Below are 14,154 nucleotides of genomic sequence, written 5' to 3' on the forward strand. Positions count from 1 at the left end.
TTTCTATCACAAAGACCTTATGAACTTTAAAATATGGTTTAAATTCCATGGAGTTATATACATATATACTGATATATAATTTAAATAATTTTTTAAAAAAACATGCTGTAAGTTTCTACACAAGGAATTCCTGAAACTCTTAGCCAAGTATATCTTATCTTTGGAAAAAGTCTCTGAGACAATTAACAATCATTTCCTTCTTTTGAATCCTGCTTCCGTATCATACAATGCTACCTATGGAGATGTCACATTATTTCAAATCCCACCTGTTACTGCATTTAAATTGTCATGTCTCTGCTTTCTGTTTGTCATTTGTTTTTATTTACTTTCATGTTTATTCTTTGAATACCATATTCCAGGTTCCATTGTCAGTTCTTTATACATGACATTTAATAAGATCTTGTTTTCTGATAGCCTACCTTTTAAAGCTTGGAGGGAGAGATCAAAACCTTTATTTTGGACAAAATCCATTTTTGGCCCTGCTACATATTAAAGATACGAAGAGAAGCAGACAGTTTGATAAATGAGTTTTGAGTTCAGGGAAATGGTTAGGTCGGCAGAATAAACATTAGGGAAGAAGAGGAACTAGCAAAGGGTATGGCATTGGGAGGAAGGAGTATAATGGTGTCCCTTAGGCCAAGTAAAGTAAACATTATAGGAAGAAAGAAGTGATGAACAGTGCCAAATACAGCTGAAAATCCATTAAGTTGAGGGTTTAGAATTAGCCACCAGATCTGGCTTAGTGAAGTTGCTATGAACCTGGTAAGAACATTTTCCATGGAGGAGTGGGGATGAGAGCCTTATTATTGTGAATGGAACAATGAAAAATGCAAAGAAGTGGAGAAAAATAAAGGTAATTCTTTGACTCAGTTTTGCAATAAAGGGAAGAGAGAAATGGAAAGATAATTGCTTAAGATCTACTTAAGGTCAAGAATTTTGCTATTTTTTAAAATAGCTGGATGCTAATAAAGAACTATTAGCAAACATAAAAATGCAAATAATAAATATCCTCCTCTCAGGAAACTTTGTATGTATGCATATTAATATCACATAAAAAGAGATGATTATTTTTTTGTATGGAAACACAACAGACCCCGAATAGCCAAAACAATCTTGAGAAAGAAAAACGGAGCTGGAGGAATCAGGCTCTCTGACTTAAGAATACACTACAAAGCTACAGTACTCAAAACAGTACGGTACTTGCACCAAAACAGACATATAGATCAATGGAACAGGATAGAAAGCTCAGAGATAAACCCGTGCACCTATGGCCACCTTATATTTGAGGCAAGAATATACAATGGAGAAAAGACAGCCTCTTCAATAAGTGGTGCTGGGAAAACTGGAAAGCTATGTGTAAAAAATGAAATTAGAACACTCCCTAACACCATACACAAAAATAAGCTCCAGATGGATTAAAGACCTCAATGTAAGGCCAGACACTATAAATCTCTTAGAGGAAAACATAGGCAGAACAGTCTATGACATATATCACAGCAAGATCCTTTTTGACACACCTCCTAGAGAAATGGAAATAAAAACAAGAATAAACAAATGGGACCTAATGAAACTTTAAAGCTTTTGTACAGCAAAGGAAACCATAAACAAGATGAAAAGCCAACCCTCAGAATGGGAGTAAATACTTGCAAATTAAGCAACTGACAAAGGATTAACCTCCAAAATTTATAAGCAGCTCATGGAGCTCAATATCAAAAAAACCAACAACCCAATCCAAAAACGGGCAGAAGACCTAAATAGACATTTCTCCAAAGAAGATATACAGATTGCCAACAAACACATGAAAGGATGCTCAACATCACTAATCATAAGAGAAATGCAAATCAAAACTACAATGAGGTATCACCTCACACCAGTCAGAATGGCCATCATCACAAAATCTCCAAACAGTAAATGCTGGAGAGGGTGTGGAGAAAAGGGAACCCTCTTGCACTGCTGGTGGGAACGTAAATTGTTACAGCCACTATGGAGAACAGTATGGAGGTTCCTTAAAAAAGTTCCTTGAAAAAGAATCGTGTACCACAATGTTCATTACAGCTCTATTTACAATAGCCAGGAAATGGAAGCAACTCAAGTGTCCATTGACAGATGAACAGATAAAGAAGATGTGGCACATATATGCAATGGAATATTACTCAGCCATAAAAAGAAACAAAATTGAGTTATTTGTACTGAGGTTGATGAACTTAGAAACTGTCATACAGGGTGAAGTAAGTTGGAAAGAGAAAAACAAATACTGTATGCTAACACATATATATGGAATCTTAAAAAAAAATGTTCTGATGAACCTAGGGGCAGGACAGGAATAAAGACGCAGATGTACAGAATGGACTTGAGGACACAGGGAGGGGGAAGGGTAAGCTGGGATGAAGTGAGAGAGTGGCATGGACATATATACACTACCAAATGTAAAATAGATAGCTAGTGGGAAGCAGCTACATAGCACACAGAGATCGGCTCGGTGTTTTGTGTCCACCTAGAGAGGTGGGATAGGAAAGGTGGGAGGGAGATGCAAGAGGGAGGAGTTATGGGGATATATGTATACATATAGCTGATTCACTTTGTTATAAAGCATAAACTAACACACCATTGTAAAGCAATTATACACTAATAAAGATGTTAAAAAAAAAAGAGAGATGATTATTTTGATAGATCTGAATTTAGAGTTTTGCTTTTGTTGGTCCTCTAAAATTTTTGGTTACCCTCAATAATTTGGCAGACAATGTAAGAAATGAAGAAAAGCAATTAGTTATAAAAGTTTGAATAATACATCATATTTAAAATCTAATATTGATTTTATTTATAAATCATTCAAATACAAGTTGCAACTTGTTTATTGCACATCTTCTATAATTCTTTAAAGTGTTATGAATTCCCTTCTATCATCCATATGCTTGTGAGATATAGAAACTGCTTTTATCTTATTTTCACAGTTTTCTATTCCAGAATAAAAAAATCCTCAAGAAATAAGTAAAAGAGACGGTGACCCTAAAGGTGATTTATTAGGTATATGAAGAGAAAAATGCAGTTGAAATTTATGTATAAATGTATTTTATTTAACTTCACATATTACTATTGCATTTAGTGCTTTCAACTGAAAAATATATTAAACTTTTCACAACTTGTCTACATAAGGAATACAATTTTATCTACTTATTATTTATGTAAATTTATCAGTGGAATACCTCATTAATAATATATTTTTCCCTATAAATTAGTGAGGTTTAGACTCTAAATCTTTATCATCACACTATTTCCAGTCCCCACAAGCACAACTAGGATATATGTGCTGGTTTCCTTGTGATAATAGTTAACACTGACATTGAATCTTTCAGATGGACCTTCGGCTTTCTCTGACAGGCTTCATTCCAGAATGAGTTTTCCTATGAAGTTATTATTTTTTACAGACTTCCACATAGTATTTCAAAGAGAAGCACTCACTAAGTTATACTGAATAAAATCTGTCACTATATTTCTCAGTGATTTCTAGAATATCTGAAACTCTTATATGCAAGAGATATTTTTCAGGACCCTCATCCTTAGAATGCTTTCCTCTGGATGCTTCTGGTGATGTTACAATGTGATGAGGAAAGCATAGTTCTGGACTGGTAACATCATTATCATCTAGAAACTTGTTAGAGACAAAAATTCCCAAACCCCACCACAGAGCCTAATGAATCAGAAATTCTAGGGGAGGGGTTCAGGAATCTGTGGTTAACAAGCTTTTCAGGTCGTCCTGATGTTTGCTGAACTTTGAGATTCTTTGCACAAGGGAAAACTATAGTATAGTTAAATTAATTTTTTTGGTTTTGTTTTTTTCTTTAAAGCTGTTTTCAAAAAAATGAACATCATTAAAATTTCCCCTCTGCATGGAATTTTTATAGCTTATCTCAGCTGAGAAATTATTTCTAAGTTCTATAAAGGTTAAAGGAATTAAATGCATTGCTCCTTTTGCCTTTAATAAATTCAAATACTAATATCTTAGATCATTTTTATTGTTGTTATTTGCTTGGTAAATTTAGGCACACTCAATACATTTATTTTTTTCCTTATTATCATATCTTTATAGTGTAGATATATTTTACTTTCACTTTATTGAAAGAATTACCAAACTAATTATAATCTTTGAATGTCACAGTGAAATTTCATATCTTATGTGATTTTTATCTTTTACTCAACTGTGTTCAGTGTCCAGCACTGGACACTGGAGACTAGGATTCCAGGCTTAAAACTTAATTGAAGAGTCTCTGACCTTCCTTCTTGTAAGTTTACACACTAATCTTGGAAGTATGAAGAGTTTCAAGAGGTAGAATGCAAGGCCATGTCTGTCATCATCTGGGTACAGGTTCCTTAACCTGTGTCCTAATTTTACTCTGAAAACACTGAAAGACAAAAATGGTATGGTCTGGTACTTACCTAATAGAAAGTAAGAAAAAAAAAAAAAGGAATTTTCTGCAATGACAGAGGCAGTTGTAGAAAGAAGGATCCCGAAACTACAGTTTAGCACTGTCATAGTGAGTCCTTCGATATGCCAGACCTTATTCCTCACCAGTGTTTATGGTGGGGAAGGAGCCTTGGTGGTAGGAGGATCCACAGCTTTGTGAAGGTGAATAAGCCTAATACACTAGTCAATAAAAAATACCAAAATAAAATAAAACTTCACTAAAGGGAAGTTAAGTGCAATCTTAGTAGAATTAATGAAAGATAATGCAGCTTAGATTCCTGGACAATAGTGGATGCCTCTTCCTGTTTACAATGACGTAACTGGACTGAAATACAATCTTTGAACAGTTGTCCAGCTATGGCTTGACAATTTTTCCCCTATTAAATGTTTCATCCTCTCATAGGGTATGTATTACTTTTCTATTATCTGCCTCTTCACCTTGTTTTCCCTTTTCTCACCAAAAGTATAATAATATCTCCTTTTACTTTTTTACCTATTTACTTTCATATTATCTATTTAGTGGGGAAATTATGTGGAGGTAGGCTGACTATCTTGGATGTGTGGGGCTAGTATAAGGTGACAGTGCCTGCTGTCTATAACTAAGTGTTTGAGATAGGAATGTCTTGAGGAGAGTGTTAAGAATCACATATGGAGCAGGCTTTTTATTTATTTTTTTAATTGAAGGGGACTTGAAGAAGATATGAGTTTCAAAGTCAGAAACTGAGGACTTCAAGGGCTAGAGTATACAAGATCAAGTGCTGTGAGATTGGAAAAGATATGCAGGAATGTGGTCTGTGTAAGTAACAGAAATAGTAAGTGTTTGATGCCTCTATTAAATGTTTCTTCCAAAACGCAACACTGAATATGACCTCAAAGATGAAAAAAAAATATCATTTAGAACTTGTGATTAATAGTTTGTTAACTTTTAAAATCAAAGTCCCTTTGTGTACAATTATTTATGAGAATTTTTTATAATACCACTCAGACACATCATCCTAACCTTATAGGTCTAGTCACACGTTTAATCCACTAAGACCATTAAGGAGGAGGTATTATTATCACATAGAGAGTACTGTAGAAAGTTGACCTGTGTCTGAACACTAGGTCATATATTTCTGAACACTATCTAATGTTCAACATTAACTGTGAATGTAGTAAGGAATATTTAAATATATGATATATATCTTTGCCATGTCTTGTAACTATTGCATGAGGCATGAGATGAGATTACATTTAGGGGTACTTCTAATGGGTTTTAAATGACTGAAGGCATGTGCCTCCTGGAAAATGTGGCATTACATTTTTGATTTGCATACTTTTTCTTTGTTGCTGAGTGAATTAACGTGTATGCTAAAATGCCTACCTTTTCTTCCCACACTTTGTGATTTGGTGCCAAATGAAACGTATTTCGTAAAATGAATGATGAAAACATACCTACCAAGGATGAACAGTGTCATTGAATATATATATATATATATGTATTCACAGATTATATTTTACTGTGTTTATATTGTATGTCAAATGACAGTTATGTCAGATGCTTAATTGTGATTCCAAATAACAAAGCCATATATCCATAAGTCAGATAAGGGTGACTGAGAATCCCATCAACCAATCTATTACATTAGCTAGTTATCATTAACCCACTAGCTTGCAGAATGCTGACAAAGCTTAATGCCAAGTAGTTGTCAAATAGATCAACTCAATGAACCAATTTATTTTTACGCTATAGACAAAATACTGATTTGAAAACCTACCTCAATGGATTCACCTCTGTAAAAGTTAGAAGCTATTTAATGTCATATAATTAAGCAGATGTATATGAAGTCACAAAGAAAAAAATTAGTAATGACTTTGGTAAAACAGAACATAAATCTACAATAAAGGAGCAGTATCTTTATATTTCCTATAGGACAGCAAAATAACCCTAAAAATTGCGAAGAGTTTATAATTTCTTCACTACCATTCTTAAAAATCCAGCGCAACTAGGAATAGAAGTCAAAATGACTAAACAAAAAGATCTCTTAAGAAGCAACACTTCATGAGAAAATAGCAACTGCACTATTTCCAAATACATCCTTTCAGGGCATATTCCACATATCACCATATTTCAACTCTAACTTCACTCTTCATATTTTTCCAATCTAGTCAAAGTCCCCTCATTTGGCTTGCTATTTTGAAGGTCAAAATCTCTACTTTCCCAAATTCACTGGACACTTCAGCCATCTTACTCAGGTTCTAACAACACCTGACAGATGATCATTCTCCCCTATTAACGCCCCATGTATTCACATACATGTATATTTATGATATATACACATGCATAATATTCACATTGAATGAAATGCATGCAGACTTATTTACAGTTATCTATAGAGTATGGCATAACTATTAACACATTAATGCTCTTAAATATTTATAAACATATACACTGTTCAAGATAAGTCATTATATATTTTTACTGAGATACATATTTTTTGTAAACTTATTTTTGAAAGAAGTTTATGTTAAACAGTGTTCTAACATGAAGGAAAAAACAAAAGTAGCTTTAGTTTCCTTTAGCCTAAATGTGAGTATATGGATATGCATGTGATAAAATATTAGTTATTAATTTTCTATTTCCATGCAGTTTGTATATGTTTGAGGATATAAAAATTTTCCAGAAGTTCCAGAAAATCATTTTGTATGAAAGAACCTGAAATTTAAAGTGTAAATAGAGTGGATCTCAAAATTCTAGTGTCTTATGCAGCCCATTTGATGATATTCTAGTTATTCTTGGATTCTAAGATCCAGAAAACATTCAGACATGAAGTTTCAGGCTCTATTTTCTTAAAAGTTGGAGAGAACAATACTGTGTGTTGTTCTCAGTTAAATGCAAGTTGCTTATTCTTTCATTTCTCCTAAAACTCATGATAAGAACTCTTGTGTTTCTGACATCAGTATTGTGAATCCTAAGAAGCTTCAAGTCTCTCCCGTTAGGTCCACTGACCACCTCTCTTATCAGGATCTGCAGCAATTTCTCAGCGAGTTTCCTTTCCATGAGATGCCTCAAGTCTCTTTTACTAAGTAAAAAAGAGCTAATAAATATGGCTTTTAACTCAAGTATCATCTTTGCCCTATTCTATTCCCTTTTCTTTTTATCCATTTCCCTACTCCAAATGACAGTTATAATTCACTTCTATTTATTTCAATGAAGGCAGTAACTAGTATATTATCACAAAACTCAATTGAATAAACAGAAATTATTTATAGCATGCTAGTATCTGCTTAGGTCATTAGTCAGAAACATGGGTCCTAATCCCAGTGTAGCTACTATTTATATGTATAAATTTTTCTGAGCTATTTAAACTCTGACTTTAATTTCTTGATATTCAAAACAAAATTAAATATGCAAGATAGCTCTCATTTCTAATAGTTATTGAACTAATCAGTGATTTCTAGGATGTGAAAATAATATGGTATGCTATTCCATTTTAAGATATTCTTAATGGTTAACAGCATCCCCAAAATTATGTACTGCATTTCAAACATATGTTCCCTTTGAAAACGATTAACATATTTGTCTGTTTTTGAAAATCTTTAAGGACCATGATGAATGAAGCAAAAGGATTTGTTTTATATATGAAGTAGAATTCTGAGAAAATCCCATCTGTCCTTTGTAAGTCAGTTTGGGATTTGTGCTGTTGTTGTTTTCACCAGGAAGCATCAAGATAACCAGTCCTCAAAATATAAATGAGTTTTTCCCCACCTAAGGCATTGCCCAAATGATCTAAAGCCAGAATATATGTGTGTGTGTGTGTGTGTGTGTGTGTGTGTGTTTCTCTTTGAAATGGATAATGGATTTCACGCTTATGGTAAGAAACTGCTTTAATTTCTTTTAAAAATTCCAAATCCTTTTTTGTTCAAATACATTGAATACCTTGAACTTCAATATTTTAGACTCTTTAAGATACCAAAAATAAACAGTAAGTTAAATATAGCTTTAATCAAGTAGACTGATTGATATGGCAAGTGAGTTCTGTATAATAACCAAATCACTACTTCAAATAGAGTCTAAATAGTCAGAGATTTAACTTGTGTATTAAAGTGAGAGCTCAAGACTAATTTATAAATCTCTAACCAAGCTGTTCTAAGACAAGGTATTTAATACTATATAATCACTTGTTTGTTTAATGACTATTATAGTTGTAAGCTATCTTAAGAATATATTCTGACAATTTACCAGAAATTTCAATGTCATTATTAGAATGTGGCTCCTACATAATATATTTCAAATCACTAAACCCCATTATATGCTTTGGTTGCCATGGTATCTGGGGTAAGTCCAACAACCTGTGTATACACAGGCCAAAGATCTTCCACTAAAATTCTACCTTTGTTACAGTTACACAGGTGGAATTCTTCTAACTTGCATATTCACTGTGTAATTCTATCTTGGGACTGGAGTCATATTCTATTCAGCAAGACCTGGTGTCCCATTTAACTGAGCAATCCAACATTCTCTCCCCAGTTGTATTAGTAGTGTATATCAACAGAAGGAATGATGGCGATATCCACCATGCTGTTATTCCAGAATATCCCTAAAAATGGGTATTGTTTCCATGAAAAACAGTTCAAAATGTTGTTTTTAAAGAGAACCATAAAAGTATCATGGGAAGTTGAGATACATTATAATATTAACACTTTTAATGTCTACATCACTTTATATTTTATGAAGCATATTCTTATGCACTATCTCATTTAACCTTCAACATAACCACTATAAGTAAAAACAGTTTTTTCTCAGTTTTATAGAGTTTATAACTGACAATAAGATTCTGTTAGTTTAAGGTATATAACTTGTTGATATGATACACTATATATGTTAAATGATTACCACCATAGAGTTCATTAACACCTCCATCCTATCACATAATGTACCACTTTTTTATGTGGTGAGAACACTTAAGGTCTATTCTCTTAGCAACTTTCAAGTATACAATAGAGTATTATTAGCTATAATCACTATGCCACACAAACAGATCCTCAGAACTTACTTATATAATAACTGGAAGTTTGGTGCTCTTTGACCAACATCTCCCCCTTTTCTCCCACCCTCCAGCCCCTGGTAACCACCATTCTACTATCTGTATCTGTAAATTTGGCTCTTTTAGATTCCACATATAAGTGACATCACGCAGTATTTGTCTTTCTCTGTCAGATTTAGCTAACCTATATAATGTTCTCAAGTTCCATTTCGGTTTGTGGTAAACAGCAGGATGCCCTTCTATCTAACAATTACAAATTGGCACTTGACATTGGCACTTGCCATCTACCCTCTACAAGGATTAAATCATGTGTTGCTGCAGCGGTTGACTTCAACCACCCCTGAAAGGAGTTCAGGGTGGAGACCAGATATGAGGCACTCTGTGCTCTGGGAAAAACTGGCAGGACAGGTCTTCAGATAGATATTTTCAGGAGCTGATTTTATGAGCCCAGTTTCTTGTATCTCCTCATATCTAGAAAAGCAATAAACTCCTTCATGGTTGTCTGCTCCTCATGACTGGCAGAAACTTTCTGCAAAAAATTATGTGCTGATTGCCTGTTACTCTCCCTTCACCAAAATCACATATATACTGACCTTTCCTCCTCCTCTTTGGAGCAGTTTCTCAGAGCTATCTGAAATGCTGTCTCCTGGACTGCAGTCCTCTTTTTGTCCCAAATAAAACTTAAGTCACAACTCTCACGTTGTACATTTTTTTTAAGTCAACATATCTCATGGCTGAATATACCTCATGGGGTATATTTATATTATATTATTATATTTACACATATGTATCACATCTTTATTCATTCATCTGTTGATGCACAATTAGGTTGTTTGCATATCTTGGCTACTGTGAATAAAGTTGCAGTGAACATGAGAGTGCAGGTATCTCTTCAAGATCCTGTTTTCATTTCCTTTGGAAACAGTCCCAGAGAGGGATTGCTGGATTATATGGTGGTTCTATTTTCATTTTTTGAGGACACGCCATACTATTTCCATAGTAGTTGCACCAGTCTATATTTCCCCCATCAATGCAAAGAGAGTTCCCTTTTTTCTACATCCTCACCAACACTTGTTCTCTCTTGTCTTTCTGTTAATAGCCATTCTAACAGGTGTGAGGTGATACCTCATTTTGGTTTTGATTTGCATTTTCTTGATGATTAGTGATGCTGAACACCTTTTCATGTACCTGTTGGCCATTTGTATATCTTCTGAGGAAAAATGTCTATTCAGATCCTTTACACAGTTTTTTAAATCAGATTGCTTGTTTTTTGCTATTAAGTTGTATGACTTGCTTATATCTTTTGGAATATTAACCCCTTATCAGATACATGATTTGCAAATATGTTTCCCATTCCATGGGTTGCCTTGTCATTTTGTTGATGGCTTCCTTTGTTGTGCAGAAATTTTAATTTGATATCATTCTACTTGTTTATTTTTGCTTTTGTTGCTTTTTGATGTCAAATTCAATAAGTTATTGGCAAGATCAATGTCAAAGAGCTTACCCACTATGCTTTCTTCTAGGAGTTTTACAGTTTCAGGTCTTAAATTCAAGTCTTTAATCCATTTTGAGTTGATTTTTGTGAGTGTGTAAAATGAGGATCCAGTTTCATTCTTTTGGCTGTCCAGTTTCCCCAACACCATTTATTGAAGAGAGAATAAATTCCCCATTGTATAGTCTTGGCTCCTTTGTTGCGAATGAATTGACCATGTATGCATTGGAATTTTGATAGGGATTGCGTTCATCTGGGTAGTATGTATATTTTAACAATATTAATTCATTCAGCCCATGAGCACAGAATATCTTTTAATTTAGTTGTGTTTTTCTCAGTTTCTTTCATCACCGTATTATAGTTTTCAGTGTACAAATCTCTCCTCAGTTAAATTTATTCCTAGGTATTTTATTCCATTAGATGCAGTTGTAAATGGGAATTTTAAAAAATATCTCTTTCTGATAGTTTGTTGTTTATGTATAGTAATACAACTGACTTCTGATTTTGTATCCTGCAACTTTACTGAATTTATTCATTAGTTTTTTGATGGAATATTTAGGGTTTTTTACATATCACACCATATCATCTGCAAATGGAAAGTTTACTTCTTCCTTCATACTCTGTCTCCCATTATCTCTCTGTTTCTCTCGTCACTGTCTCTGTGAATGTGTGTGTGTGGGTGTGTGTTGCTTTGTTAGGATGGACTTTTGTTACCCTTATATTCAGAAGGACATTTTTTTTTTCAAAAAAAAAAAAAAGAATCCAAATGTTTGGAACATCCTGGCTCAAATGTAGAATTCTATATTCTGTTATCCCACAGTTATTTTTGACTGCAAGAATAATGTGAGCCTAATTAGTCCATATGAGGAATTTGATGACAGTATAAGAAAAATAATGTCATTGTGTGCCTAATAACTATACAAAACCCTCAAATTTTCAGTTTAATGGAATTAAGAAGTGTTAAACCCTCCATTTATCCTAGCAATTATACTTGTGCACTGAAAAACTTATTTTCAAAAATATCACATTGAAGTGTTCAGTCAATGGAATCATTAATTTTATAGAAATTCTCAAAATATGCAAATTATTTGGGAATGATGCACTTATAAGGTAAAGTTTTATAGTATACATTAAAAGGCTAAACAAAATTTCTTTATAATATGTGGTTTTCTTATGGTATAAAAACAGATATTTATTTCCTATTATTGATTCCTAGAGGTCATTTCTGCTTAGGTAAAGTCAAACAATATACATCCACAACGAAGACCATGTAATACTTAAAATGTGTGTGTATGAGTGTGTGTGTTTCCATATGTGTAGTGAAAAATACTGTTATCCAAAAGTGGCTTGTATTTCTTATAATTAAAGAATGCAGGATCACAAATGAATATAAATGCCTACTAACATGCTGTGCTATTGTGCACTCATGCGGATTTGATTGGGCACTTGTGACATTTTAGAAAAGTAATAAAAGAATCTTTTAAAATCTTTAGTAAAGAAACATGTTTATAACTATGAAATTTTTAATCTGAGTAAGGAACATAGAATTTTGAAATGGAAAAATCCATTCTATTCACCTTCTGGTTTTCACTTAATTCATCAGAGATAAAAAAATTATTTTTGGATTTATTTTTTCTTATTACAAATATTTCAAGGTTGGGGGCTCAACAAACTCAAATATTACACGGCTCAGAATAAATGGAAAACATAAGTCCATCAATCTGGAATTGAAATCCGCTCTTTTTTGTACTCTGCCTTTTCTAAAGGACAAAGCTATTCACTTCTATGAGGAAAACTGTTCAATATATTTGAATAAGTTATACCTTCAGCCTTCAGTTATTCCAGTTTTAAAATAATCACAATAGAAGTACTTAAGCTTTTCTTTAATAAACTTATTTCTATAACCTTCAAACGTTTTAGAAACAGCCATGCTTACTGCCAAAGTCTATAATGGAACTGTTGAATACAAATTACAGTCTAATCAAAGACATCTCTTGCGTTGCAAATTAAAAGCATTTTTTTCATGCATGGAAATAAAGTGTATGGAAAAGGTTCTAAGAAACATTTTATTAAATTATCTTTTTTTATCTTAAAGTTAGTGATATTGTGTAATAAATATTTTTTAAGATTCTCAGACACAGAATTTGTATGCCATCATCATCAATGCAATAATACAATCACATAGTTGTTGATATTTTTTTTTTTTTTTTTTTAAGCGTTACGCGGGCCTCTCACTGCTGTGGCCTCTCCCGTCGCAGAGCACAGGCTCCGGACGCACAGGCTCCGCGGCCACGGCTCACGGGCCCAGCCGCTCCGCGGCATGTGGGATCCTCCCGGACCGGGGCACGAACCCGTGTCCCCTGCATCGGCAGGCGGACTCTCAACCACTGCACCACCAGGGAAGCCCGATATTTTTGTTTATATTAATTTATCTGAATAATATCAACTTAGAACTATTAAGCCTCAAAATAAGTATATATTACAGTGCTTTTAAAGTAATGTTCCATAAAGTTAAATTCTTGGGGGAGAATGTCAGAGATATAAGAAATTCCATTTAGTTTTCAAGAGATAATTCAATTGCATTTCATAGAAAAATACAGATAAGTACACTGTTTATTTTCATTCATGGATTCTTTCATTTAGTAACTGTTTTGGAGGACACATTCCAGACAGACAATGCTGATATTGCCTCAGACACAACTGATAAAGATGAATGAAAGATGGCAATTATATATTAAATATAAAATTGACATTTATTTATTTATTTAAATTATATCTTACCGAGAGAATAAACATTGCTCAAGGCTTTTCTTTTTAATTATTGCAAAATAATATTTGTTATTGTAAAACAATATTCAAATAACAATATCCAAAGCAAACTTACCTAATAAAATTAATATTTTCAATGTTGCTCACACAAATAACACATATTTTAAAAATCATATATAAAATTTGAAAAATGCATACACTAAAATATTAAGTAAAATGTATAATATCAAATTAGATTTTTAATTATGTAAAATGTGTGTATTTATATGGGCAATTTTGAAAAGATTGATTTTTATTAGGTGATTTTTATCTTGGAGAGCTGTAGATTTTTTTTTATTTTTGGTTTTTCACTTTGCTGATACTGTCTTGTATATCTGTTATGATGTGAGAAAGAAGAATGAGGA

Source organism: Phocoena sinus, chromosome 18 (genome assembly GCF_008692025.1).
Source record: "Phocoena sinus isolate mPhoSin1 chromosome 18, mPhoSin1.pri, whole genome shotgun sequence".
NCBI classification, from domain to species: Eukaryota; Metazoa; Chordata; class Mammalia; order Artiodactyla; family Phocoenidae; genus Phocoena; species Phocoena sinus.